This window comes from Rhinoderma darwinii, chromosome 2 (genome assembly GCF_050947455.1).
Source record: "Rhinoderma darwinii isolate aRhiDar2 chromosome 2, aRhiDar2.hap1, whole genome shotgun sequence".
Taxonomy (NCBI): domain Eukaryota; kingdom Metazoa; phylum Chordata; class Amphibia; order Anura; family Rhinodermatidae; genus Rhinoderma; species Rhinoderma darwinii.
In genome coordinates this window covers 76833338-76859327 of record NC_134688.1, presented here as the reverse complement: position 1 = coordinate 76859327, position 25990 = coordinate 76833338, and positions in this window count along the sequence as shown.

The following is a 25990-nucleotide window of genomic DNA, read 5'->3' as shown; positions in this document are numbered from 1 at the left end:
GTGCAAACGCCATAAGACATAAAAAAAAAACTATAAACATCTGGTATCGCCGTAATCGTATCGCCCCGCAGAATAAAGTGAATATGTCATTTATAGCGCACGGTGAACGCTGTAAAAAAAATAGAATAAAAAACAATAGTAAAATTGCTGTTTTTTTAGTCACCACGCTTCTTAAAAATAGAATAAAAACTGATCAAAAAGTCGCATGCACCCAAAGAAAACTACAATGAATTCCTCAAGGTCTCTAGTTTCCAAAAAGGGGTCACTTTTGGGGGGTTTCCACTGTTTTAGCACCACAAGACCTCTTCAAACCGGACATGGTGCCTAATAAATTAAATTAAATTAATTAAATGTCACCTCTACTTTGCTCTAAATTCCTGTGAAACAACTAAAGGGTTAATAAACTTTCTATATGCTGTTGTGAATACTTTGAGGGGTCTAGTTTCTGAAATGGGGTGTTTGATAAGGGTGTCTAATATATGGGCCCCTCAAAGCAACTTCAGAACTGAGCTGGAAACTAAAAAATAAAATAAAAATGAGGCAATACTTTGCTTCTTACATTATACTCATAATGAGCCGTGCCCACCCCGAGATGACCCCAGTTTTGACCGTTTGCATAAACGGAGACCCCTATTAGACTGTTTCAGTGCCCGGTTTTCCCAAGCATACACCCCAGAGAAGTGTATTTCTATGGATGAGTCCTTGGTACATTTTAAAGGGAGGGTTCAATTCCACCAGTACCTGCCGGGTAGGAGGGCAAGGTATGGCGTGAAGATGTATAAGCTGTGCGAGAGTGCATCAGGGTATACCTACAAATTTAGGATATATGAAGGGAAGGACACCAGTATTCAGCCCCCAGAATGCCCCCCCTTACTGGGAGTTAATACAAAAATTGTGTGGGATTTGGTGCACCCACTGCTGGACCAGGGTTACCACCTCTACCTGGATAATTTTTATACAAACGTCCCACTCTTCAACTGCCTCGCTTCCAGAAGTCCTGCGGCATGCGGCACTACTAGAAGAAACCTGAGAGGCCTCCCTAAGACTCTGCTTGGGCAAACAAGAAGGGGTGAGAGCAGGGCACATTCTAGCAGCAACATATTGTGTGTCAAGTACAAGACCAGGGAGATGCCACACCAGTACCCATGTACCTGTACGAGGTACCAGTACAGAGACCCCTAAACCAGACTGCATCCTGGACTACAATAGGTACATGGGAGGGGTGGACTTGTCAGATCAAGTCCTGAAGCCCTACAGTACTTCTGGAGGCGAGGCCACACGCATCGTACCAGGGCAACACTTTTTAGGAGAAGTTCCCCAAACTGGCAAGAAGGGAAAAAGTCAAAAGAGGTGCAAAGTCTGCTATAAGAGGGGGATAAGGAAGGACACAATATATCAATGTGACGCGTGTCCCGGAAAACCAGAGGTCTGTATGAAAGAGTGTTTTAAAATTTATCATCCATCCCTTTATTTTTAATTTACCCCAGTTTTACTCGCTCTGATCCACTTCGCACAGCTTACCCCTCCTCATCTTTCCCCTCTGAGCCCTGCTGTGTGCCCAGGCAGCTGATAACAGCCACATGTAGGGTATTGCCATACCCGGGAGAACCAACATTACAGTTTATGAGGTGTATATCTCCGGTGGCGCATGCTGGGCACAATATATCGGACACTGAATTGGCATATATGTATAGAAAATTGCAAATTTCACTCTGCACCAACTGCTGCACATTATCTTTTACACAATACCTGTGGGGTCAAAATGCTCACTACACCTCTAGATGAATGCCTTAAGGGGTGTAGATTTTAAAACAGGGTCACTTCTCGGGGGTTTCAACTGTACCGGTACCTTAGGGGCTTCTGCGTACAAGACTTAGCACCAGAAAAGCTCCAGTAGGCCAAATGGTGGTACTTTCCTTCTGAGCCCTGCCGTGTGCCCAGGCAGCTAATAACAGCCACATGTAGGGTATTGCCGTACCCGGGAGAACCCACATTACAGTTTATGGAGTGCATGTCTCTGGTGGCACATGCTGGGCACAATATATCGGACACTGACATGGCATATATATAGAAAATTGCAAATCTCACTCTGCACCATCTATTGCGCATTATCTTTTACACAATACCTGTGGGGTCAAAATGCTCACTACACCTCTAGATGAATTCCTTAAGGGGTGTCGTTTTTAAAACGGGGTCACTTCTCGGGGGTTTCAACTGTACTGATACCTCAGGGTCTTCTGCACACATGACTTAGCACCAGAAAATTCCCAGTAGGCCACATGGTGGTCCTTTCCTTCTGAGCCCTCCCATGGGCCCAAACGGCAGTTTATCACCACAAATAGGGTATTGCCACACTCAGGACAAATTGGGCAACAAAATGGGGTATTTTATTCCTTGTGAAAATAAGAAATTTTGAGCCAAAACTACTTCTTATTGGAAAAAATATATTTTTTTTTAATTCACAGCCCAATTCAAATAAATTCTGTGAAAAAACTGTGGGGTCTAAATGGTCACAACACCCATAAATAAATTCCTTGAGGGGTGTAGTTTCCAAAATGGGGTGACTTCTGGTGGGTTTCCATTGCTTTGATACCTCTGGTGCTCTGCAAATGCAACATGGCACCCGAAAACCAATCTAGCAAAATCTGGGCTCCAAAGAACACATAACGCTCCTTTCCTTCCGAGGCCTCCCATGGGCCCAAACGGCAGTTTATTACCACAAATGGGGTATTGCCGCACTCAGGACAAATTGGGCAACAAATTGGGGTATTTTATTCCTTGTGAAAATAAGAAATTTTGAGCCAAAACTACCTCTTATTGGAAAAAATTTAATTTTTTTAAATTCACAGCCCAATTCAAATAAATTCTGTGAAAAAACTGTGGGGTCTAAATGGTCACAACACCCATAAATGAATTCCTTGAGGGGTGTAGTTTCCAAAATGGGGTCACTTCTAGTGGGTTTCCATTGCTTTGATACCTTTGGGGCTCTGCAAATGCGACATGGCACCCGAAAACCAATCCAGCAAAATCTGGGCTCCAAAGAACACATAGCGCTCCTTTCCTTCTGATCCCTCCCATGGGCCCAAACGGCAGTATATCACCACAAATAGGGTATTGCCGCACTCAGGGCAAATTTGGCAACAAAATGGGGTATTTTATTTGTTGTGAAAATAAGACATTTTGAGCCAAAACTACATCTCATTGGAAAAAGTTTTGTTTTTTTTAATTCACAGCCCAATTCAAATAAGTTCTGTGAAAAAACTGTGGGGTCTAAATGGTCACAACACCCATAAGTAAATTCCTTGAGGGGTTTTGTTTCCAAAATGGGGTCACTTTTGGTGGGTTTCCATTGCTTTGATACCTCTGAGGCTCTGCAAATGCGACATGGCACCCGAAAACCAATCCAGCAAAATCTGGACTCCTAAGAACACATAGCGCTCCTTTCCTTCTGAGTCCTCCCATGGGCCCAAACGGCAGTTTATCACCACAAATGGGGTATTCCCGCACTCAGGACAAATTGGGCAATAAAATGGGGCATTTTGTTCCCTGTGAAAATAAGAAATTCTGATCAAAAATGACATCTTATTGGAAAAATTGTCATTCTTTTAATTTCACAGCCCAATTCAAATACGCGCTGTGAAAAAACTACGGGGTCAAAATGGTAACAATAACCATAAATGAATTCCTTGAGGGGTGCAGTTTCCAAAATGGGGTCAGTTTTGGGGGATTCCTACTGTTTTGGCACCTCAACACCTCTCCAAACCTGGCATGCTGCCTAAAATATATGCTAATAAAAAAGAAGCACCAAAATGCACTAGGTGCTTCTTTGCTTCTGGGGCTTGTGTTTTAGTCCACGAGCGCACTAGAGCCACATGTGGGACATTTCTAAAAACTGCAGAATCTGGACAATACATATTTAGTAGTGTTTCTCTGGTAAAACCTTCTTTGTTACAGAAAAAAAATAGAATAAAATTGAAATTCAGCAAGAAAAATGAAATTTGCAAATTTCACCTCCACTTTGCTTTAATTCCTGTGAAATTAAATTCCTGAAGGGTTAAAAAACTTTCTAAATGCTATTTTGAATACTTTGAGGGGTCTAGTTTTTAAAATGGGGTGTTTTATGGGGGTACATAGGCCCCTCAAAGCCCCTTCAGAACTGAACAGGTACCTTAAAAAAAAGGCTTTTGAAATTTTCTTAAAAATATGAGAAATTGCTGTTCATGTTCTAAGCCTTGTAACGTCCAAGAAAAATAAAATAATGCTCTAAAAACTATGCAGATCTAAAGTAGACATATGGGAAATGTGAACTAGTAACTATTTTGGCTGGTATAACCATCTGTTTTACAAGCACATGCATTTAAATTCGGAAAAATGCTATTTTTTCACATTTTTCTCTAAATTTTGCAATTTTTCACAAATAAACACTGAATATATCGACCAAATTTTACCACTAACATAAAGCCCAATGTCTCACGAGAAAACAATCTCAGAATCGCTTGGATAGGTTTAAGCATTCCATTTATCCGTTATTACCACATAAAGTGAAATATGTCAGATTTAAAAAATGGGCTCTGAGCCTTAAGGCCCCAACTAGGCTGCGTCCTTAAGGGGTTAATGGGTTCCCCTGACGGAAAGGCCTGACGTAACCCATGAACGGAACCCCGTCGCAGATGTGAATGAAGCCTGAGACCAGCGAGAAAGATTTAAAAAATGGAATGATTGTCTTGACGTTAAGGCCTCATGCCCACTTCAGTTTTTTTCTTCAGGGCACTATCCGTTTTTTTAACCGATAGCACCCTGACACATTCATTGCAATGGGGCCATGCACACTTCCTTTGTTTTAACAGAACCGTGCAGCCTTTCTATCAAAAATAGGGCAGGTCCTACTCTTGTCTGTTTTTGATGGAACAGTCTCTGCCTTTTCATTGATTTGGTCCGTAAAACAATGGATTGCACATGGAAGCCATCCATGTGCGGTCCGTGCTTCACGGATACGTCATTAGCGGCCGTACAACGGCCGATGGAAGTGCGCATGCAGCCTAATAATTTTACAAGTTACGTGTATTAGATTACGGAAGTTGGGTTGTTGATTCGAGGATTTATTCTAAATTCCACATTTGGAATCGAAAAAGAATTTGTCCCAGAAGAGGAGGAAAAAACTTGTGGTGCTCGCTTTCCTCGGGGGAAAAGTCTGCAATAGCCACAGAAGTGGCTGTTACAGGCATCTACGTATAAACGTATCAGAGGTGATCATATTCTGTGTCATGTTCTTGGATGGCTTGTGTACAACATTGTGTGCACATAAAATGTGATCCACAAAGCAGATGATATAATAATCAATTACTACAATCTTAGATTTCTTGGCAGCTTGGCAGGTCTGAAAGCGAATCCCTCATCAGGCTATGCTCTCCTATATAAGCATAGGATGGGAACAGGTCTGCTCACCTTTTAGCCAAAATAGTACAAAAATATAATTGTCGTTTGGCTAATAGAAGCGATAAAAAAAATACACCAGACTCATAACTAGGGCAGCATAGTCTGACAAATTCTCCCCCACACAACCCTTGTTAACCATTTTATTTAAAACATTTTTTTTAAAAAGGTAGATGATCGCAGTAGTCCACCGAATTTACGACGTAGTCCATTAGGTCCAGAGGAACCTGCAAAAAAAATAAAGTCAGGCCTAAGGCACACTTCAGTGAAATGCTTCAGTGTGCTATCCATTTTTTTTTAACGGATAGCACACTGACCCATTCATTTCTATGGGGCCATGCACACTTCCGGGTTTTTTTGCGGAAATTTTTTGCGGTTTTTGTGTGCGCTTTTTTGCACGTTTTTAGCCTTTCACCAGCTGTCATTGTAAAAGCACTCCCAAAATAGGAGCTGGACAATGCTTAGCAATTTGAATACATCTTTTCCTGGCTTGTATCCAGAAATAGGGAGGGGGTGAGTCTCCCTCCCACATTTACATCAGCTATAAGTCAGGCTGCTTTGCCTGATTCACCTTGCTGTAATTCTGGGAAGTGCACCCTCTGGTGGCCAACATAGGAAAACATGTCAAATTATTACTTAATTTTGAATACTTTCCACTTTGTGGAAGAAAAAAAATAAAGCAAAATAAAATGTTCAAAATATAATAAAAATAAGTAACTTACTTAAAAAAAAAAAAAGTAATTCGCGACACATTCCCTTTAAAGGAACAGTGTCACGGAAAAAAAATTTTTAACATCAGTTTGATTTTAGTCTTTTATTAAAAACTTTTATATTTATTTGTGTATTTGTGTTTTACTTTTTTTTATTTTTACACTTTTTCTTCCCTATGGGGGCTGCCATTTTTTACTCCATTTCTGTATGTGTCGACTAACGACACATACAGACATGGAATACGGCAGCTTACAGTCCCATAGTGAATGCGAACGGGGCCCGTTCCATCCACTATGGTGTACGCCGTCTGTGTGGGAACGGCGCATGCGCCGCTCCCACACAGTCCAAGTTGAACTGAGCGCCGTCCGGTGCCATTTTCCTGTAGACCGGAAGTCGCGGCCGGACAGTAAGATTACTACTTCCGGTCGCGGCTTCCGGACTTGTGCACTTGGAGCAGCGGCAGCAGACGGAGCGGACGGACCGGAGGGAGCGGCGGCGGCAGGAGCAGGTAAGTGATTTCTATGTATGTTCGTGTTTCAGTGTGTGTTTACTAGTGTATGTAAACCTACTACACTGTGTGTTAGCTCAAAAAATGGCGACACACAGTGTAGGAGGTTTGACCGTTCAATCCCCTCGTTTCTCCCGGCACTAGCCAGGATAAAGGAGAGGGGATTCTGAGAGCTCACTAGAGCGAGGGATTTTTTCCACTTTTGCAGCATAAAGCAATGTGGTTGCTTTACCACATGCAATGCTGCAATTTTGGGAATTGCTCCATCTAGTGACCAGTGCTGGGAAATATTAGAATTTAGAATCTAATTTATAATATTTCCTGACTCGTGAAAAAAATTAAAAAAATTAGAACAATGTTTAATCACCTACACACTAATTGTTTAACTAAAAAAAAAAAAAAATTTTTTGCTAACAACACATTCCCTTTAAGTAGTGGTTAATTATGTATTTCATCCGCCATAGGGTACATTAAGCAAAATATATCCATGATCTGACTATAAAATTGCTTTTAGCTATATGAAGCTAAATGCAAACAATATATACACTTAAAATTCTGAATACTATATATCAATTCAAAGAAGTGTTTTGGTTTGAATGATGGTATCAGTTTTTGTGGTTTATAGCTTATTTTCATACGTGATGTAAAGGTGCGGCCAATATTGGGACGTTAAAGGGAATCTGTCACTAGGTTTGGAGACACTAAGGGTATGTGCACACACACTAATTACGTCCGTAATTGACGGACGTATTTCGGCCGCAAGTACCGGACCGAACACACTGCAGGGAGCCGGGCTCCTAGCATCATACTTATGTACGATGCTAGGAGTCCCTGCCTCGCTGCAGGACAACTGTCCCGTACTGTAATCATGTTTTCAGTACGGGACAGTTGTCCTGTAGCGAGGCAGGGACTCCTAGCATCGTACATAAGTATGATGCTAGGAGCCCAGCTCCCTGCAGTATGTTCGGTCCGGGACTTGCGGCCGAAATACGTCCGTCTAATACGGACGTAATTAGTGTGTGTGCACATACTCGAAATCACCAGCATGCCGTTATGTAGCTGGGGTTTATTGTTCCAAACCTGACCACATCAAAAACAAAAGTTTCGGGAATAGTTAGTAAAGTAAATCACAAATTACCGAGAGGAGTCCAGCGGCATCGGGCACATGCACATTGCGCACATGGAGCCGAGGACAGTACACCTCAATTCACTGCGCATGTGCAGTCTACTGTCCTCTGCTTCATCCGATGCTGCTCTTGGGCTCATCATGGTAAATAGCAAGTTACTTTACTTGCTATTCCCGAAACATCTTTTTTTTTTATATGGTCAGGTTTGAAACACTAAACCCCAGCTGCATAACGACATGCCGGTGGTTTAGTGATGCCAAACTTAGTGACAGGTTCCCATTAAAGGAATTGTCCTGGATTAGAAAACAAGCTTCTGTTTTTTTGTTTTCTTCCATTAATAGCGCCACTTTGTCCATAGGCTGTGTCTGGTATTGCAGCCCAGCCACATTGACTTGAATGGGAATTAAGTGCAATACCAAACGCACCCCGTGGACAACAATTGCGCTCTTGTTTGTACATTATATGCGTTAACTGATTTTGGTGCTGATGTGAATAAGGGTATGTTGACACGCTTAGCAAAATACGTCTGAAAATCCGGAGCTGTTTTCAAGCAAATACAGCTCCTGATTTTCAGTCGTTTTTGTAACAACTCGCGTTTTTCACGGCGTATTTTACGGCCGTTATTGGAGCTGTTTTTCAATGGAGTCAATGAAAAACGGCTCCAAAAACATCCCAAGAAGTGTCCTGCACTTCTTTTTGGCGGGCGTCTTTTTACGCGCAGTATTTTGACAGCGACGCGTAAAATTAAGCCTCGTGGGAACAGAACATCGTAAATCCCAATGCAAGCAATAGGCAGATGTTTGGAGGCGTATTAGGGGCGTTTTTTCAGGCGTAATTCGAGGCATAAACGGCCCGAATTACGTCTGAAACCGCTGCGTGTGAACATACCCTTACAGTGAACGAAACCATGGAGCAGGCTGTGACCGGTTAATGCTCTGGATTTTGTTCAATTTAGCCAAAAAGTATCCGACTGTATGGCATACATTGGGATACTTCGCCCGGGGAGTGGAGCTTTCCCAAGGCTGGAGTTCCCGGGCAGATCTTCTACTAGCACTCTGGCCAGGGACTCTGGGGCTGTTCCTTATGTCCATATATCTTAGGCTTCATTCACATCTGCGTCGGGACTCCGTCATGTGTTCCGTCTAACATTTCCGTCAGGGGAACCCATGAATGGAAACCAAACGGCAACCATAGCTTTCCATTTGCATTACCATTGATTTCAATGGTAACGCATCAGTTGCAAATGGTTTCCGTTTGTCTCCGTTCTATAAGGTTTCCTTTGTGTTGACGGAATCAATAGCGCAGTTGACTGTGCAGTTTTGATGCATTTTTTTTTAAATGCACCTCAAACGCTACATATGAATATACGCAATATGACCGTAACCTGCGAATATATGCTTCTGGGTAAGTATGATTTTTTTTTCCAGAGTTGCAATTTTTGCAGCATAAACACTATGATTACGCCACAAACGTTGCAACACTTGGCTTTCTGTAGCGGGTTTTGCATTCCCATTGAATTCAAAGGGGAAAACCCGCAGCAGAAAATCAACAAAAACGGAGCATAAATTGACATGATTTAAATTCCGTACCGCAGGTCAATTTATTAACGTTTATGCTGCATTTTTTTCCGCAGCGTGGGCATGAGATTTACAAAATCTCATCCTCTTCGCTGCTACTGTAAATGCTGCGTTTAGCTATGAGGTAACCTGGCCTTACCGATCACATCCAAGTTATAAACAAAGATCTGATCGATAACAGCTTGATCCGACCGCTGTCACGGAACATGTCAGTCCCACTGTCTGACGGATTCAGGCCTCAGAACTAGATACAGCTGCTCTGTATACAGGATAGACAGCAGCTGTATCTCAAATAGTAAAAATGATTTGTAATAAAATGTAATTGCACAGTTGCACCAAACACACTGATAGACATTTTTATTTTTAAAAAAAAGTTTTCAAAGGTTTACATAGCCTTTAAACAGAATCCCCTGATATGTCTGACCGCATGTCGGCCGCATTTCCCGGACCAAACAAAGTACAGGGAGCCAGGCTCCTAGCATCATAGTTATGTACGATGCCAGGAGTCCCTGCCTTGCTGCGGGAAAACTGTCCTGTACAGTAATCATGTTTTCAGCACGGGACAGGGGAGGCAGGGACACCTGGCATCGTACATAACTATGATGCTAGGAGCCCGGCTCCCTGCACTGTGTTCGGTCCAGGAGATGCGTAAGACATGTGGTCCGTATATCACGGACCGAATACGGTCATGTGAATTAGGCCTTAGGGTCACTTCACACGTAGTGTAAATACTGCAGTTTTTCCGCAACGGAATTCGTTGCAAAAAATCTGCAGCAAATACAGAAGCAGCAGAGTGGATGAGATAGAACAAATGTCATCCACACGCTGCGTAAATACTGAGCGGTAAAAACGCTCAGATTTTGACTGGCGGTGCAGAATTTTAATCCGCAGCATGTCAATTGTATTTGCGGAATAGCTGCTTATTTGTTGCGTGTTTTCTCCATTGAATTAAAAAAAATGCAACTCATAAAAATAAAAATAAATCTTATACTTACACAGGAGTCTGGGTTTCTTCCTCCCTCCAGCGCGGCCTCCTGGGATGACGATTCTTCCCATGTGACTGCTAGCAGGCCGGCTAAATGCTGCAGTTTCTGCAGCGGACATTCCGGGCGAAAAACTGCACCACAGTTTGGTGTGGATTTTCAGCCGGAATTCCCTGCGGCACACAGGGCGGATACGCTGCGTGTGCTTTTATGCAGCGTATCCGCCCCGTGTGAACTCAGCCTAATAGTTAAGTTCCCCCTGCCCCAACAAAAATTTATAATGAATCTCTTCCCCCAAACATAGCATTACAGCCAAGTCACACCCTCCCCACAAAACCGTTTTACACAAAATCCCCTCCCCCACACATAGCATTCACAGACAAGTCCCACCATCCCCCACATATAGCACATGCCTTCCAACTTTCAAGTATCACAAAGAGGGACAACTTTTAAGCCACGCCTCTAATCCCATCCAATCCCCACCCATACACACCCGATTCAGTCCACCCAGTATCATGCTCCCATAGTGCCTCCCACACAGTATAATACCAAATAGCTGCCCCTACACAGTATAATGTCCTCTAGCTGTCACCATAGAGTATAATGCCCCCATAGCTGCCACCATACATTATAATGCCCCATAGATGCACCCATACAGTATAAAGCCAACACAGATGCCCCTGTACAGTATAATGCCCACACATATTCTTCCATGCAGTATAATGCCCATACAGATGCCCCCATGCAGTATAATGGCCCCATACAGTATAATGTCCTTTTAGCTGCCCCTAGTTCCAGTGCCCTAGTAGATAGTGACACAGTGCCCATGTAGGTAGTGCCACAGTATATTGCCCTCTTGCTGCCACCATACAGTATAATGCCCCCATACAGAATAAGGCCAACACAAATACCCCCATACAGTATGATGCCCACATAGATTCTCCCATACTGTATAATGCCCACACAGATGCCCCATGCAACATAATGCCCAAACAAATTCCCCCATGCAGCATAATGCCCCCATAGCTGCCCCATACAGTAAAATGCCCATACAGATGCCCCCATACAGTATAATGCCCCCAAAGCTGCCCCATACAGTATAAAGCCCCATAACTGCCCCATATAGTATAAAGCCCCATAGCTGCCCCATACAGCTTAAAGCCCCCCTACAGCATAATGCCCCCTAGTTGCCCTTATATAGTATAACACCCCCAAAGCTGTCCCTAGTACCAGTGTCCATATATAATGTGCCAATGCCCTCTCCATAGTGCCACAGTGCCTATGTAGATAGTGCCCCTATATAGTGCCACAGTTTCCATATTATAGTGCCAGAGCATAGGCTGGGGATTCCACTCCTAGAGGGAAGCCCTGATGTCACTGTCCATATATGGACAGTGACGTCAGTGGCTACTCCTTGAGCGATTCCCCGTTGCCGACTCTGGCAGGGGATTCCGCTCATAAATGGACAGTACCGTCAAGGGCTTCCCCGAGTACAGCGCTTAAAGTAGCACTGTGCCCTTGGAGCCCTCGGTGAGTGGAGGAGCTCCCTCTGCTTCTCCGCTATGAACTAATTCTGAAGCAGGGTGCTGATGGTTCCCTGCTTCAGAATTAGTTTGACAGCGTGTAATGGATTTTCCTGACACAGCTTCTTTGTCGACGCCCGTGGTTAATCAGCCTGCATCTGTGCCTAGGTCTGTTAGAGTGACTCGATCTGCTACCACTCAGGCTGGGAGGCTGAGGAGTGGGAGAACCTATCACAGCCTGGCCAGACGGTTCTAGCTCCCGCCCTTGGTCTATTTATACCTTCATTTGCTGCTTGTCCTTTGCCTGTGATTCTGTCTGGTTTCCTGGCTCTGCTGCTCCTGCTAATAATATTGACCTCTGCTTCAAATTGACTCTGGCTTTATTGACTACTCTCCTGCTCTGCGTTTGGTACCTCATACACTCCTGGTTTGACTCGGCTCGTTCACTACTCTTGTTGCTCACTGTGTTGCTGTGGGCAACTGCCCCATTTCCCTTAGCTTTTGTGTACTCTTGTCTGTTGGTCTGTTGTGCACTTATTGAGCGTAGGGACCGTCGCCCAGTTGTACGCCGTCACCTAGGACGGGCCGTGCAAGTAGGCAAGGACTGAGTGGCGGGTAGATTAGGGCTCACCTGTCTCTCTCCCTACCCCGTCATTACACAGCGGGATAAACCCCCGGCCGCCCTGAAGAGTGGGACATCGCCCGGAATCCGGGACTGTCCTGCTGAATCCGGGACGGTTGGGAGGTATGATAGCATTTTACACAAAATCCCCTCCACCACATATAGCATTCACAGCCAAGTCCTACCCTCCCCCACAAAAAGATTTACCCAAAATCCCCTCTCCCACACATAGCATTCACAGCCAAATCCCACTCTCCCCCACATATAGCATTTGACACAAAGTCCCCTCCCCCACATAAAACATTCACAGCCAATTCCCATCCTCCCCTACCAATACCTTTTACACAAAATTCCCTCCCCCACATGTAGCATTTACAGTTAAGTCCCCCCTCCCCAGAAAAACGATTTGTAAAGAATGCCCCACACATAACACTACAGTTCCCTCTTACCTGTCCTGGAGGAATCTTCCTCAGCAGTTACAAGTTGCAGGCAGGAGGGGGGGCTGCATGGCACTGCTCCTCTCCAGCTCTTCCTCCGTCCTCCCTGTCTGGTGGGCGGCTCCCTCCACACGTGACACAGAGCTTCTGTTTCCTGCTCATGCAGCATCTTCCTCTCAGGGCCCCAGCGTAAGTTACTTCAGAGTAAAGAACAGCCCTTTACATTGCAGGGTTCGTTCCTTTCTCCAAGTAACTAACGCTGGGGCCCTCAATGAAATGTTTAAAGTAGCGGTTGGGCCCCTTCTTTTCATCATTATGGCCAGGCCCCTGGCTGGAGTACCAGCAATACTGCCCTGATGGCGGCCCTGACGGTTACCAGCCAGTATCTGTGTATGGCAGACATGAAGTGCATTAGGGTGCAAGGAGTGTGGGGGATACTGCTGAATGAGGGGGTCATGTTCTGAAGACTAATGTAAAAGGTGGGCCAAGGAAAGGAGTTAGATTAGGGAATGTTATAGACTTGCCTAAAAAGATGTATTTTCTTAAAACTGTGGATATTGGGAATTAATCTGATTGTCTGGGGTAGAGCATTCCAGAGGAGGGGTGCAGCACGTGAAAAATCTTGGAGAGGTTCGAATTATGAAGGATGTTAATCTAAGGTCGTTTGCAGAATGTAGAGCATGAGTAGGGTGGTAGACAGAGATGAGGGAGGAGATGTAAGGAGGTGCAGCACTGTGGAGAGTTTTGTGGGTGAGAGTAATAAGTTTGAATTTAATTCTGAATGGGATGGGCAAACAATGCAGTGACTGGCACAGGGTAGGTGTTATTGTTGGGCAGGTTGGATACAGTATATGTAAATAGTCAAACTAAATATTCCATCTAACCTTGATCAACATGAATAATAACAGTATAGGAATACAGGTTGACAGCTGTGTTTATTTTGCAGGTGGTGAAGTTGGAGCATGTGACACTCTTTATTTGTGCTGCACAGTTGTGTGATCCACAGTTGTCTGATACCAGAGCTGTATACTATGTACTCAAAGTCCAATCCTCTAAAGACTTTGGAGAATATGGAAGTGTCTAATGTATTTTGCAGTCATACATTTGCAGAGTTTGGGAGTGACTCAGGTTGACAAGCCTTGAAGAAACAGCTTTGCAGTTTGTCTGGATAATGTTCACGACTCATAAGTCACAAGGGAGTTGCAAAAAACTTAGGTGATATTGCACTTCCCTCTATACAAACACATATGTTGTATAGCAACCTTATAAAAGCTCTCCTGCTCAGCCCTGAGTTTCTTGGGTTAAAGTGGTATTCTCAGGATGGATAATTATCCCCTATCCACAGAATAGGTGATAATTGTCTGATTTCTGGGGGCCCCACCGCTGGGTCCCACACCGATCATGAGAAGTGAGTCCAAAAACCCCCATGCCTTCTCACTGCAAACACCCGTCGCTCCATTCAATGTCTATGGGAATAACCGAAACAGCCAAGCGCTGTACTTGGCTGTTTCCATCATTCCTGTAGACTTTGAATGGAGCGACAGGGACGCTAGCTCCACCCCGTTGGCTAACTACAGAAAATTTAGCATATGGGGAGCAGTTGGCCATATCTCTGGAATGGGAGGGTCCAGGAAAAAAACAAAGCAGAGCTTGAATCAGGGAGACAGCACTATTTAGGTCAGTTAACCAGTTCACCTTATATGACCTAGTGACAGATCAACTTTAAATGTAAAACGTGAACAGTGTAAAAAATAAACAAAAAAACAATGCTGAAAATATTTATTTTTTTAATATATTCATGCCGAAAAATAAATTATATAAAGTACTTACTATGTACCACAAACTGCCCAAACAAAATAATTTGCCATAAAGCAAAGTTTTATATAGTCACATCATTGAAAAATTAAAAAAGTTATGGCTGCTGACATGCAAAGAGGCAAAAAACGATAAAAAATATAGCTGGTCATTAAAGTAGTTGTCCGGTTTCAGAAAATTTATGTTAAATTTGGAGTGCTTTTTACCTATCCAAGCGATTCTGAGTGACACGTACTTTATGATAGAGGTAAAATTTGGTCAATACATTCAGTGTTTATTTGTGAAAATCACCAAAATTTTTCTACATTTTAATATATCTGCTTGTAAGTCAGATAGTAATACCATACAAAATAGTTTCTAATTAACATTTCCCATATGTCTACTTTATGTTGCCATTGTTTGTTTTTAACAACCCTTTATTTTTCTAGGATGTTACAAGGATTATAAGTTTAGCAACAATTTCTCACATTTCCAAAAACATTTTAAAAGTCTATTTTTTTTAGGGACCAGTTCAGTTCTGAAATGGCTTTGAGGGGCCTATATATTAAAAAAACAAACATAAATTACCCCGTTTTAAAAATTGCATCCCTTAAAGTATTGAAAACAGCATTTAGATAGTTTCTTAACCCTATAGGCGCTTTACAGGAATTAAAACAATGTGGAGGTGAAATGTACAAATTTTAGGCTTGTTTTGCAGAAATTCAATCTTAATCAATTTTTTTCTGTAAAACAGCAAGTTTTAACAGAGCAACACAACTCAATATTTTTTGCCCAGATTCTGACGTTTTTAGAAATATCCCACATGTGATCCTAGTATGCTACTAGACTCAAACAAAGGCATCAGAAGCAAAGAAGCATCCAGTAGATTTTGGGGCCATCTTTTTATTAGATTATTATAGGCTCCATGTCAGGTTTGAACAGGTCTTGTGGTAAAACAAAGAAAACACCCCATAATAGACCCCATTTTTGAAACTACACCGCACAAGGAATAATTTTAGGGATTTAATGAGCAAATTACCCCACAGGTGTTTCATAAATTTTATGATTAGTATTGGGCGGTGAAAATGAAAAATTGCATTTTTTTCCAGTTAGATGTTGTTTTAGCTAAAAATATTCAATTTCCACAAGGAATAAAGGGGGAAAAAAACCTAATATTTGTAAAGCAATTTCCTCCAAGTACAGCAATACCCCATATGTGGTCATAAACTGCTTGGGCACACGGTATGGCTCAGAAGGAGCGTCATTTGGCTTTTAGAATGCAGATTTTGCTGGACTGGTTTCTGGGTGCCCTGTTGCATTTGCAGAGCCCCTAAGCTACCAGTACTGTGGAAACACCCGAGAAGTGACTCCATTTGGGAAACTACACCTCTTGAGAAATTAATCTTGGGGTGTAGTGAGCATTTTGACCCCACGGGTGTTTCATAGATTGTATTAGAATTGGGCAGTGAAAATGGAAACAATTTATTTTTTTCCAATAAGATGTAGATTTAGCTCGAAATTTTTCATTTTCTCAATAAATAAAAAAGAAAAAGTACCCCAACGTTTGTAAAGCAACTTCTCCAGAGTACGGAGTTACAACATATGTGTTAATAAACTGCTGTTTGTGCACACGGCAGGGCTCAGAAGGGAAGGAGCGCCATTTGGCTTTTGGAGCACAGATTTTGCTCGAGTGGTTTCTGGGCACCGTGTCACATTTGTAAAACCTCTGAGGTACCAGTACAGTGGAAACCCCAGAGAAGTGTGTCCATTTGGAAAACTACACCCCACGAGAAATTTATTTATCGGTATAGTGAACATTTTGACCCCAATGTCTTTTTACTGAATTTCTTAGACTGGGGCCGTGAAAACTAAAAATGAAGTTTTTTTTCAATAGGACGCAGTTTAAACGAACAGTTTTTCCTTTATAAAAGGAATAAAGGAGGAAAAGCACCCCAACATTTGTAAGCAATTTCTTCCGAGTGCGACAATACCCCACATGTGGTCGTAAACTGCTGTTTAAGTACACGGTAGGGCTCAGAAGGGAAGGAGCCCCCTTTGGCTTTTGGAGTTCAGATTTTGTTTCATTGGTTTCTCGCCACCATGTCACGTTTGCAAAGCACCTGTGGGACCAAATCAGTAGAAACCCCCAGAAGTGACCTAATTTTGCATTAGGCATTTACCTAGAGCTGTAGTGAGCATTTTGAACCCCACAGGTGTTTTCCAGAAATTAGTGTGCAGTGAATGTTGCAGAGGGAAAAATCCGATTTTTTTCCATAGATATGCCATTTCAGTGTTCAATATGTTGTGCCATGAAAAGACAGCTCTCTAAATATTCTACTGTGTTTCCCGGTTTTAGAAACACCCTACATGTAGCCCTCATTTTTTGCCTAGACATATGACGGCTCGGAAGTGACCCAACTATGCAGCACTAGCAGCCAGGGGCGTCACTAAAGTCTTAAAATGTCAGGGGAAATAGCCCCAATAAATATGTCCCCCCAAGAAAATGTGTGTGTGTATATGTGTGTATATGTGTATAGGAGACAGCATATCTATAGCACTACGACCCTTTAAACTATGGATAGGATTAGATACAGTGGCTCAGCAGACAGTATAACACATGATTTTATTAGATATAGGGCCCAGCTCGCTGACATTGCGGCTCCAGCGCTGGACCCAGGAAAGGTAAGAATAAGAATTGTTTTGCTTCTTTATGTGTTACTAATTATTTTTGTGTGTTTGTGTTATTTTACAGGTTCGGTCGTTGGACTACATCGGATTCGAGGACTACTTCAATGACAGAGTTTTTTTTTATTTTGAATAAAATGGATAACGAGGGTTGTGTGTGTTTGTTTATTTCAATAAAATATTTTTCCTATGCCCTTGTATTTTTTTTTAACTTTATTATTACCACTCTAATAATGGCCGCTGGCTGATTGACAATGTCCATTACTAAGGCGGGGCTTAGTGTTATGCCAGTGCAGAGGCTAACACTAACCCCCATTATTACCCCGGTATCCACATCCACCAGGGGTACCTGGAAGAGCCGAGTACGATCCAGTATCCGACCATCTATAGCGATGCCTGGGCACTGGGGCGGACGCAGGCTGGTATTATTAGGCTGGGGAAGGTCAAAAATAGTGACCCTTCCCACCCTGGTAATGCTAGCCTGATGCTGCTGTGTTGTATCTGGCTGGTCATGAAAATTGGGGGGGACCCCACATCCTTCTTTCCAATTATTTTATTTGTTTTTAAAAAATGATGTGGGTTTTTCATAACCAGCCAGATACAATAAAGCAGCAGCAGGCTAGCATTACCGGGGGTGGGGGGCGCTGTTTCTGGCATTTCCCAGACTGATAATACCAGCCTGCGACCACCCCATTGCCTGACCATCACATCAGATGGTCAAATACTGGATCGTAGTCGGCTCTTTCCGACACCTCTGGTGGTGGTGGGTTCCGGAGTAATAATGGGGGTTACTATTAGCCCGCCTTAGTAATGGACGCTGTTAATAAGACGGTGGCCATTACTGAGGGGGTAGTAATAAAGTTTAAAAAAAACACAAAGACATAGAAAAAATATTTTATTGAAATAAAAATCCCCACACAACCCTCATTAACCATTTAATTGATAGTAAAAAACACCATAATCGAACTAGTCCTCGAATCCGACGTAGTCCAACGACCAAACATATGGTAAGCTTATATACTGTCTGTTGGACCCTGTATCTAAACCTACCATGTGGTTAGGCTTAGATACATGGTCCAACAGACAGTATCTAAGCTTACCATATGTTTATGTAAGATGCTTAGATACAGGGCACCAGCAGACAGTGATCTTATTCAGTATAAGATTACTGTCTGCTGGGGCCCTGTATCTAAGCCTACCGTGTGGTAGGCATATATAAAGATCCCATCAGACAGGATCACACATGGGCCCTGTATCTAAGCCTCAGGATAGGCCATCAATAGCTGATGGGTTGGGGTCCAACTCCCGGGACCCCCGCCAATCAGCTGTTTTGAAGGGGCCGCAGTGCTCGTACGAGAGCTGCTTCCCCTTAATTTCCCTTACTTACTCACACTGTGAATCGCTGACATCGTACGAGTGCTGCGGCCCCTTCAAATCAGCTGATTGGCGGGGTCCCTGGAGTCAGACCCCGCCAATCAGCTTCAGCAAACAGGAATATTAATCTTACCCTCCTCTTCAGCCGCAGCAGAGGTCCTGACTATTCAGGTTCGGGATGTTGTGTGCGGCACATAGCATTGTGATGTTGTGCGCTGCGCACAGCGCTGTGATTTCAGGACTGTCAGTTACTATAGTAACAGGGGCCCCAGTTACTATAGTAACCTTTTATTGATGTGGTGCAGGGGGCCGCCGGCCCCATGGCTTTGGGGCTTAGTCGCAATTGCGACCGCTGCGACCCCTATAGCTACGCCACAGGCTGTTTGCATCCTTTGGGATGATTCACTATGTGCGCTGTGAATATTTTGTCTTCTTTTAAACAGACAAACTGCTATTTGGGCACACTGTAGGGCTCAGTAGGGAGGCAGCGCTATTTGGCTTTTGGATCATCATTTGACTCTTGGCAGTAGTTTTGTTTGGAGTTTAACTGGTGTTTCCGTTCATAATGTAGGGGCATATGTAAGCTGGGTGGAGTACATTAGGGCATAATAAGGTGGTATAATAATGGGGTAAAAAAAATAAAATTATCCATGAATGTTTATTAAGCTTTAAAGCAATTCTTTATGCACAGGCCAGTGTCGCAGTGATAAGTGGTGCCCTTTGCAGTTTGGGGAATTTTGCTGGGAAAGTGTTTTCCTGGTTTAATACGGGAACCCTCGTTTCTAGCAGATATGTTTTGGGCCCTCCCCTTCCTGGGCCCTAATATTAGGTCCTTGATAAATCGCCTCATGAAACAAGAGATGTTCCCCTCGGAACTGCACGTCTGCATATTTTTTCTTCCTGACTTATGGGAGCCATAACTCTGATTATTTTTTTTATAGATGTAGTGGTATGAGGGCTGTTTTTTTGTGGAACGAGCTGTAGTTTTTATTGGTACCATTTTGGGGTACATGCGACTTTTTGATCACATTTTATTAAATTTTTGGGGATAAAACAAAGCAATTCCAGCATAGTTTATTCGTTTTGTTTTTTTTAATGCACCGTTCACCGTGCTGTATAAATTACATGTTAACTTTATTCTGTGGGTCAGTACTATTATGACTGTACCAAATTGATATTGTTTTTATATATTTTACTACTTTTATAGAATAAAACCTTTTTTTTTTTTTTTTTAAATCATGTTTCTGGGTCGCCACATTCTGAAATCCATATCTTTTTTGCTTTTCCGTCTATGGAGCTGTTGGGGGGGGGGGGCTTATATTTTGTTAGGCGAGCTTTGTTTATATTGGTAACATTTTGGGGTACTTGCAACTTTTTTATCACTTTTTATCCTATTTTCTGATAGTCAAGCTGAACAAAAACAGCAATTCAGGCATAGTTTTTTAGGCTTTTTTTTTTATACAGTGTTCACCACACGATGTAAATTACATGTTAACTTTATTTTGCAGGTCAGCACATTTCCGGCAAAACCCAAATTTATATAGTTTTTTGATGTTTTACAAGTTTTTGCACAGTAAAATAAACTTTTTTGTAAAAAGAATATATTTTTTCTGTCGCCATGATCTGAGTACTATAACTTTTTCATTTTTTCGCCGATGGAGCTGTATGAGAGCTTGTTTTTTTCGTGACGAGCTGTAGTTTTTATTGATACCATTTTGAATACGTGACATTTCTTTATCACTTTTATTTACAATTCTGGCTTGTTTTGTTTTTACGGTATTCACCGCGCAGGATAAATAACATAATATTTTTATAGTTCAGGCCTTTACAGACGCGGCGATACCAATTATGTGTAGTTTATTTTTTATTTTTTTCCAATAATAAAGGACGAAGGAAAAAAAGGGTATTTTTTTGGGGTTTTAACCCCTTAACGCGATATCACGTAACTGTACGTGATAAGGGTTAGGTATGTATGGGAAGTATAGAGCGAGCTCACGGGCTGAGCTCGCTCCATACACAGCGGGTGACGACTGTGTTACGCAACCGACACCTCACTGCAACGGGCGGAATCAAAGATGACTTTGATTCCTCCTGTTTAACACCTTAAATGCCACGGTCAATCGCGACCGCGGCATTTAAAGTTTTAGAATCAGGGGGGCACCCCCTGAAACAAGCCATCGCGCCCCCTCCCCCACGGCACAATCGACTGTTAACAACGGTTGTTAAAGCAGCCTTGGGGCCTAATGAAAGCCCCCAGGTCTGCTATCTTTGTACTCCTTTGAAGCTCTGCATCCGGCAGGAGACTGTCGGAATCACAATATACTTCAATACATTCGTATTGCAGTATATCATGCAGTGGATGATCATTGCAGTGTATCGCTGCTTCAAGTCCCCTAGGGGGGCTAATAAAAAAACTAAAAAACAGTTAAATAAAGTTTTTTCTTAGGTTCCAAAAAAATAAATAAATAAAGTAATAAAATAATAAAGAATTAAAAGTTCAGAAAACCCCCCTTTTCAAATTTTTTCCAGAAATCAATGTTAAAAAAATAAAAGTTAACATAACTAGTATTAAAAGTCCAAATTATCACAATATAGTAGAATTATTTGATTTTCAAGAAGAAATACTTTATTGTTTAATTTTTTTAAATTCCAAAATAGTATCATAGAACAATATTTTTTAAAAGCAAGCGATAAACAGAACGTTTCGGCCTAACCAAGGCCTTTCTCAAAATCGCTGCATAGATTATCGAAGAAGGCGTAGTGTCTACCAGACACTGATTTACCCAGAGCGTCTGGTAGACGCCTACATACTACGCCTTCTTCGATAATCTATGCAGCGATTGTGAGAAAGGCCTTGGTTAGGCCGAAACGTTCTGTTTATCGCTTGCTTTTAAAAAATATTGTTCTATGATACTATTTTGGAATTTAAAAAAATTAAAAAATAAAGTATTTCTTCTTGAAAATCAAATAATTCAAGTATTCCTGGAGTGCTTTGGTTTTAGGTTTATTTTGTAAATATATAGTGTGGGTACTCTAATCCGAACCTAAACAGCACCAACGAATTGGAGTGCATCCTTACAATTTCGATATAGATATCACAATATAGTGTTGTTTAACCAGGTGGGTGAATGCCATAAAAAAAAAAGTTATATATATATATATATATATATATATATATATATATATATATATACGCAAATTGCTGGTTTTTGGTCACCTTATCGCTCTAAAAAAGTGATCAAAAAGTCGCATATACCCCAAAATGGTATCGGTGAAAACTACAGCTCACCCTGCAAAGTTTAAGCCCTCAAATTGCTAAATTGATGGAAAAATTAAGAAGTTATGGCTCTCAGAATATAGTGACACAAAACATTTTTTTAATTTAGCAAATAGTGTTATTTTTTTTAAAAGTGGTAAAACATAAAACAAAATATATAAATTTGGTATCGCCCTAATCGTATCAACCTGTAGAATAAGGTGAATATGTGTTTTTTACCGCCTGATGGATGCCGTAAAAACAAAACCCCCCCCCAAAAAAATGGTGTAATCGCTGTTTTTTGCCCATTTCACCCCACAAATAATTTTTTTTCAGCTTCCCAGTACATTATGCGGTACAATAAATGGGGCCATGAAAAACTACAACTTGTCCCGCACAAAACAAGCCCTCATATGGCTATATAGATGGAAAAATAAAATTATTATAGCTTTTGGAAGGTGACGAGGAAAAAACAAAAGTGAAAATCCTAAAAATGGCTGAGGAGGGCAGGGGTTAATACTTAACCCCTTAATGACCGCCGATACGTCTTTTTACGGCGGTCATTAGTGGGCTTTATTCTAGAGCGCCGCCAAACTACGTCGCTGCATTAGAATAAAGTAAACAGAGCAGGGAGCCGTGAAATCTCCCTGCTCTCAGCTGCCAGAAGCAGCTGAGGGCTGGGAGCGTCCCTGCTCTGCCGGGTGAGATCGATATTAGTATCGATCTCACCTGTTTAACCCTTCAGATGCGGTGCACAATAGCGAGCACCGCATCTGAATGGTTTTGGAGAGAGGGAGGAAGCTCCCTCTCATCTCACTGACACCCGGCGATAAAATCGCCGAGTGTCTGTGTCTTCTATGGCAGCCGGGGGTCTAATAAAGACCCCCAGGTCTGCCTGCAGCGAATGCCTGCTAGATCATGCCGCAGGCATGACCTAGCAGATGCCTGTCCGTTTTAAACGGACAGGCAGTAATACACTGCAATACAAAAGTATTGCAGTGTATTATAATAGCGATCGGATGATAGGGAAGTCCCCTAGTGGGACTAGTAAAAAAGTAAAAAAAGTTTAATAAAGTTAATTAAAAAAAAAAGTGAAAAAAAAAAAATGAAAAACGCAGCTTTTCCCCTTACAAAATGCTTTACTATTAAAAAAAACTACAATAAAGCAAAAAAGTTACACATATTTGGTATTGCCGCGTCCGTAACGACCCCGACTATAAAGCTGTTACATTATTTAACCCGCACTGTGAACGCCGTAAAAAATAAAATAAAAAACAATGGAAAAATTGCTGTTTTCTGTTAATCCTGACTTAAAAAAAATGTGATAGAAAGTGATCAAAAAGTCGCATCTACTCTCAAATGGTACCAATAAAAACTGCAAGTCGTCCCGCAAAAAACAAGACCTTATACAGCTATGCCGACGCAAAAATAAAAAAGTTACAGCTCTTCGAATGTGACAATGGAAAAATCTAAAAAATGGCTTGGACATTAGGGCCCAGAATGCCAGCAGGGGGAAGGGGTTAAAGGGGTATCTTGATAAATATACCTTTAAAGCTTAAAGGGTTATTCCCAAGTTGATAAATGTAGCTAGTTAGCTTCCCCATAAAAAGTTAATAAGTTTTCTAATTACCTGTCCATCGTCCAGCAATGTCGCTTTCTTGGGATTCTTGATTGAAGTTCACGTCGGTCCCTCTTTGTATCTGGCTCGTTGCCTAGGTTCCCGGCCACCGCTATTTACCTTTAGCGGTGGCCGCGCATGCGTAATGACATCCTCTGCGTCCTGAGCAGAGGATGTCATTTACTCGTGAACGCGCATCTCGGCGCATGCGCAGGAGATGCCGAGGAAGACACCCGTCGCGTGGAGAAGTCTGCGCTCCAGTAAAGGTAAGTGTGTGTGTGTGTGTGTGTGTATATCTGTTCGTTTGTGTATATCTGTGCGTTTGTGTGTATCTGTGCGTTTGTGTATATCTGTGTGTGTTTGTGTATATATGGGTGTGTTTGTGTATATATGTTTGTGTGTGTGTTTGTGTATATGTTTGTGTATATGTGTGTGTGTGTTTATGTGTGTGTGTGTGTGTGTAAATATATATATATATATATATATATATATATATATATATATATATATATATGGGTGTATTTGTGTGTATGTGTATATGTTTGTGTGTATATTTTTGTGTGTGTGTTAGTGTATATCTGTGTGTTTGTGTATATGTGTGTGTGTGTTTATGTGTGTGTGTTTGTGTATATATGGGTGTTTGTGCATATGTGTATATGTTTGTGTGTATATGTTTGTGTGTGTTTTTGTATATGTGTGTGTTTGTGTATATATGGGTGTGTTTGTGTATGTTTGTGTGTTTATGTGTGTTTGTGTATATATGGGTGTGTTTGTATACATGTGTTTGTGTATATGTTTGTGTATATGTATATTTCTTTGTGTATATGTGGGTGTGTTTGTGTATATATGGGTGTGTTTGTGTATATAAGGGTGTGTTTGTGCATTTGTGTATATGTTTGTGTGTATATGTTTGTGTGTGTTTTTGTATATGTGGGTGTTTGTGTATATGTGGGTGTGTTTGTGTATATATGGGTGTGTTTGTGTATATATGGGTGTGTTTGTGTATATATGGGTGTGTTTGTGTATATGTTTGTGTGTATAGGTTTGTGTGTGTGTGTTTTAGTATATGTGTGTGTTTGTGTATGTTTGTTTATGTGTGTGTGTTTGTGTATATATGTGTGTGTTTGTGTATGTGTGTTTATGTGTATATGTTTGTGTGTATATGTGTGTGTTTGTGTGTATGTTTGTGTGTATATGTGTGTGTTTGTGTATATATGGGTGTGTTTGTGCATATGTGTATATGTTTGTGTGTATATGTTTGTGTGTGTTTTTGTATATGTGGGTGTTTGTGTATATGTGGGTGTTTGTGTATATGTGGGTGTTTGTGTATATGTGGGTGTGTTTGTGTTTGTGTATATATGGGTGTGTTTGTGTGTATATGTGTGTGTTTGTGTATGTGTGTTTATGTGTGTGTGTTTGTGTATATATGGGTGTGTTTGTGTGTATATGTGTGTGTTTGTGTATGTGTGTTTATGTGTGTGTGTTTGTGTATATATGGGTGTTTGTGTATATGTGTGTGTGTATATGTTTGTGTGTGTGTTTGTGTATATGTGTGTGCTTGTGTATGTGTGTGTATATATGGGTGTGTTTGTGTATATATGGGTGTGTTTGTGTATGTTTGTGTGTATATGTGTGTTTGTGTGTGTGTTTGTGTAATATATGGGTGTGTGTTTATATGTGTTTGTGTATATGTTTGTGTGTGGTTGTTTGTGTGTGTGTAGGGGAGTATAAGTATTGTTCACATTGCTAACTTTTTTTTAATGTTGCAGATTTTGTGAACTACGTCTTCGATTCTTTGGACTACTGCGTAGATCTACGTTTTTTGCAAATTTTAATAAAATGGTTATCGAGGGTTTTGTTGGGGATTTCTTATTTCAATAAAAAAAAATTGTATTTGTGTTTTTTTTTCAAACTTTATTAGTGCCTAGATAATGGCTGATTGACAGTGTCCATTATTAAGGCGGTACTTAGTGTTAGCCGGTGCAGAGGCTAGCACTAACCACCCATTATTACCCCGGTACCCACCACCACCAGGGGTGCCGGGAAGAGCTTGGTACGATCCAGTACCCGACCATCTGTTGTGACGGTCGGGTACTGGGGCGGCCGTAGGCTGGTATTATGAGGGTGGGAAGGGGCAAAAACAGTGGACCTTCCCACCCTTGTAATGCTAGGCTGCCGCTGCTCTGTTGTATCGGGCTGGTTATAAAAAAGGGGGGGACCCCCACGTCATTTTTTTTAAAATTTAACAATAGACGTTGGGTCCCCCACATTTTTAATAACCAGCCATATACAAGGCCGCAGCAGCCTGGAATTACACGGGTGGGAGAAGGCCACTGGTTTAG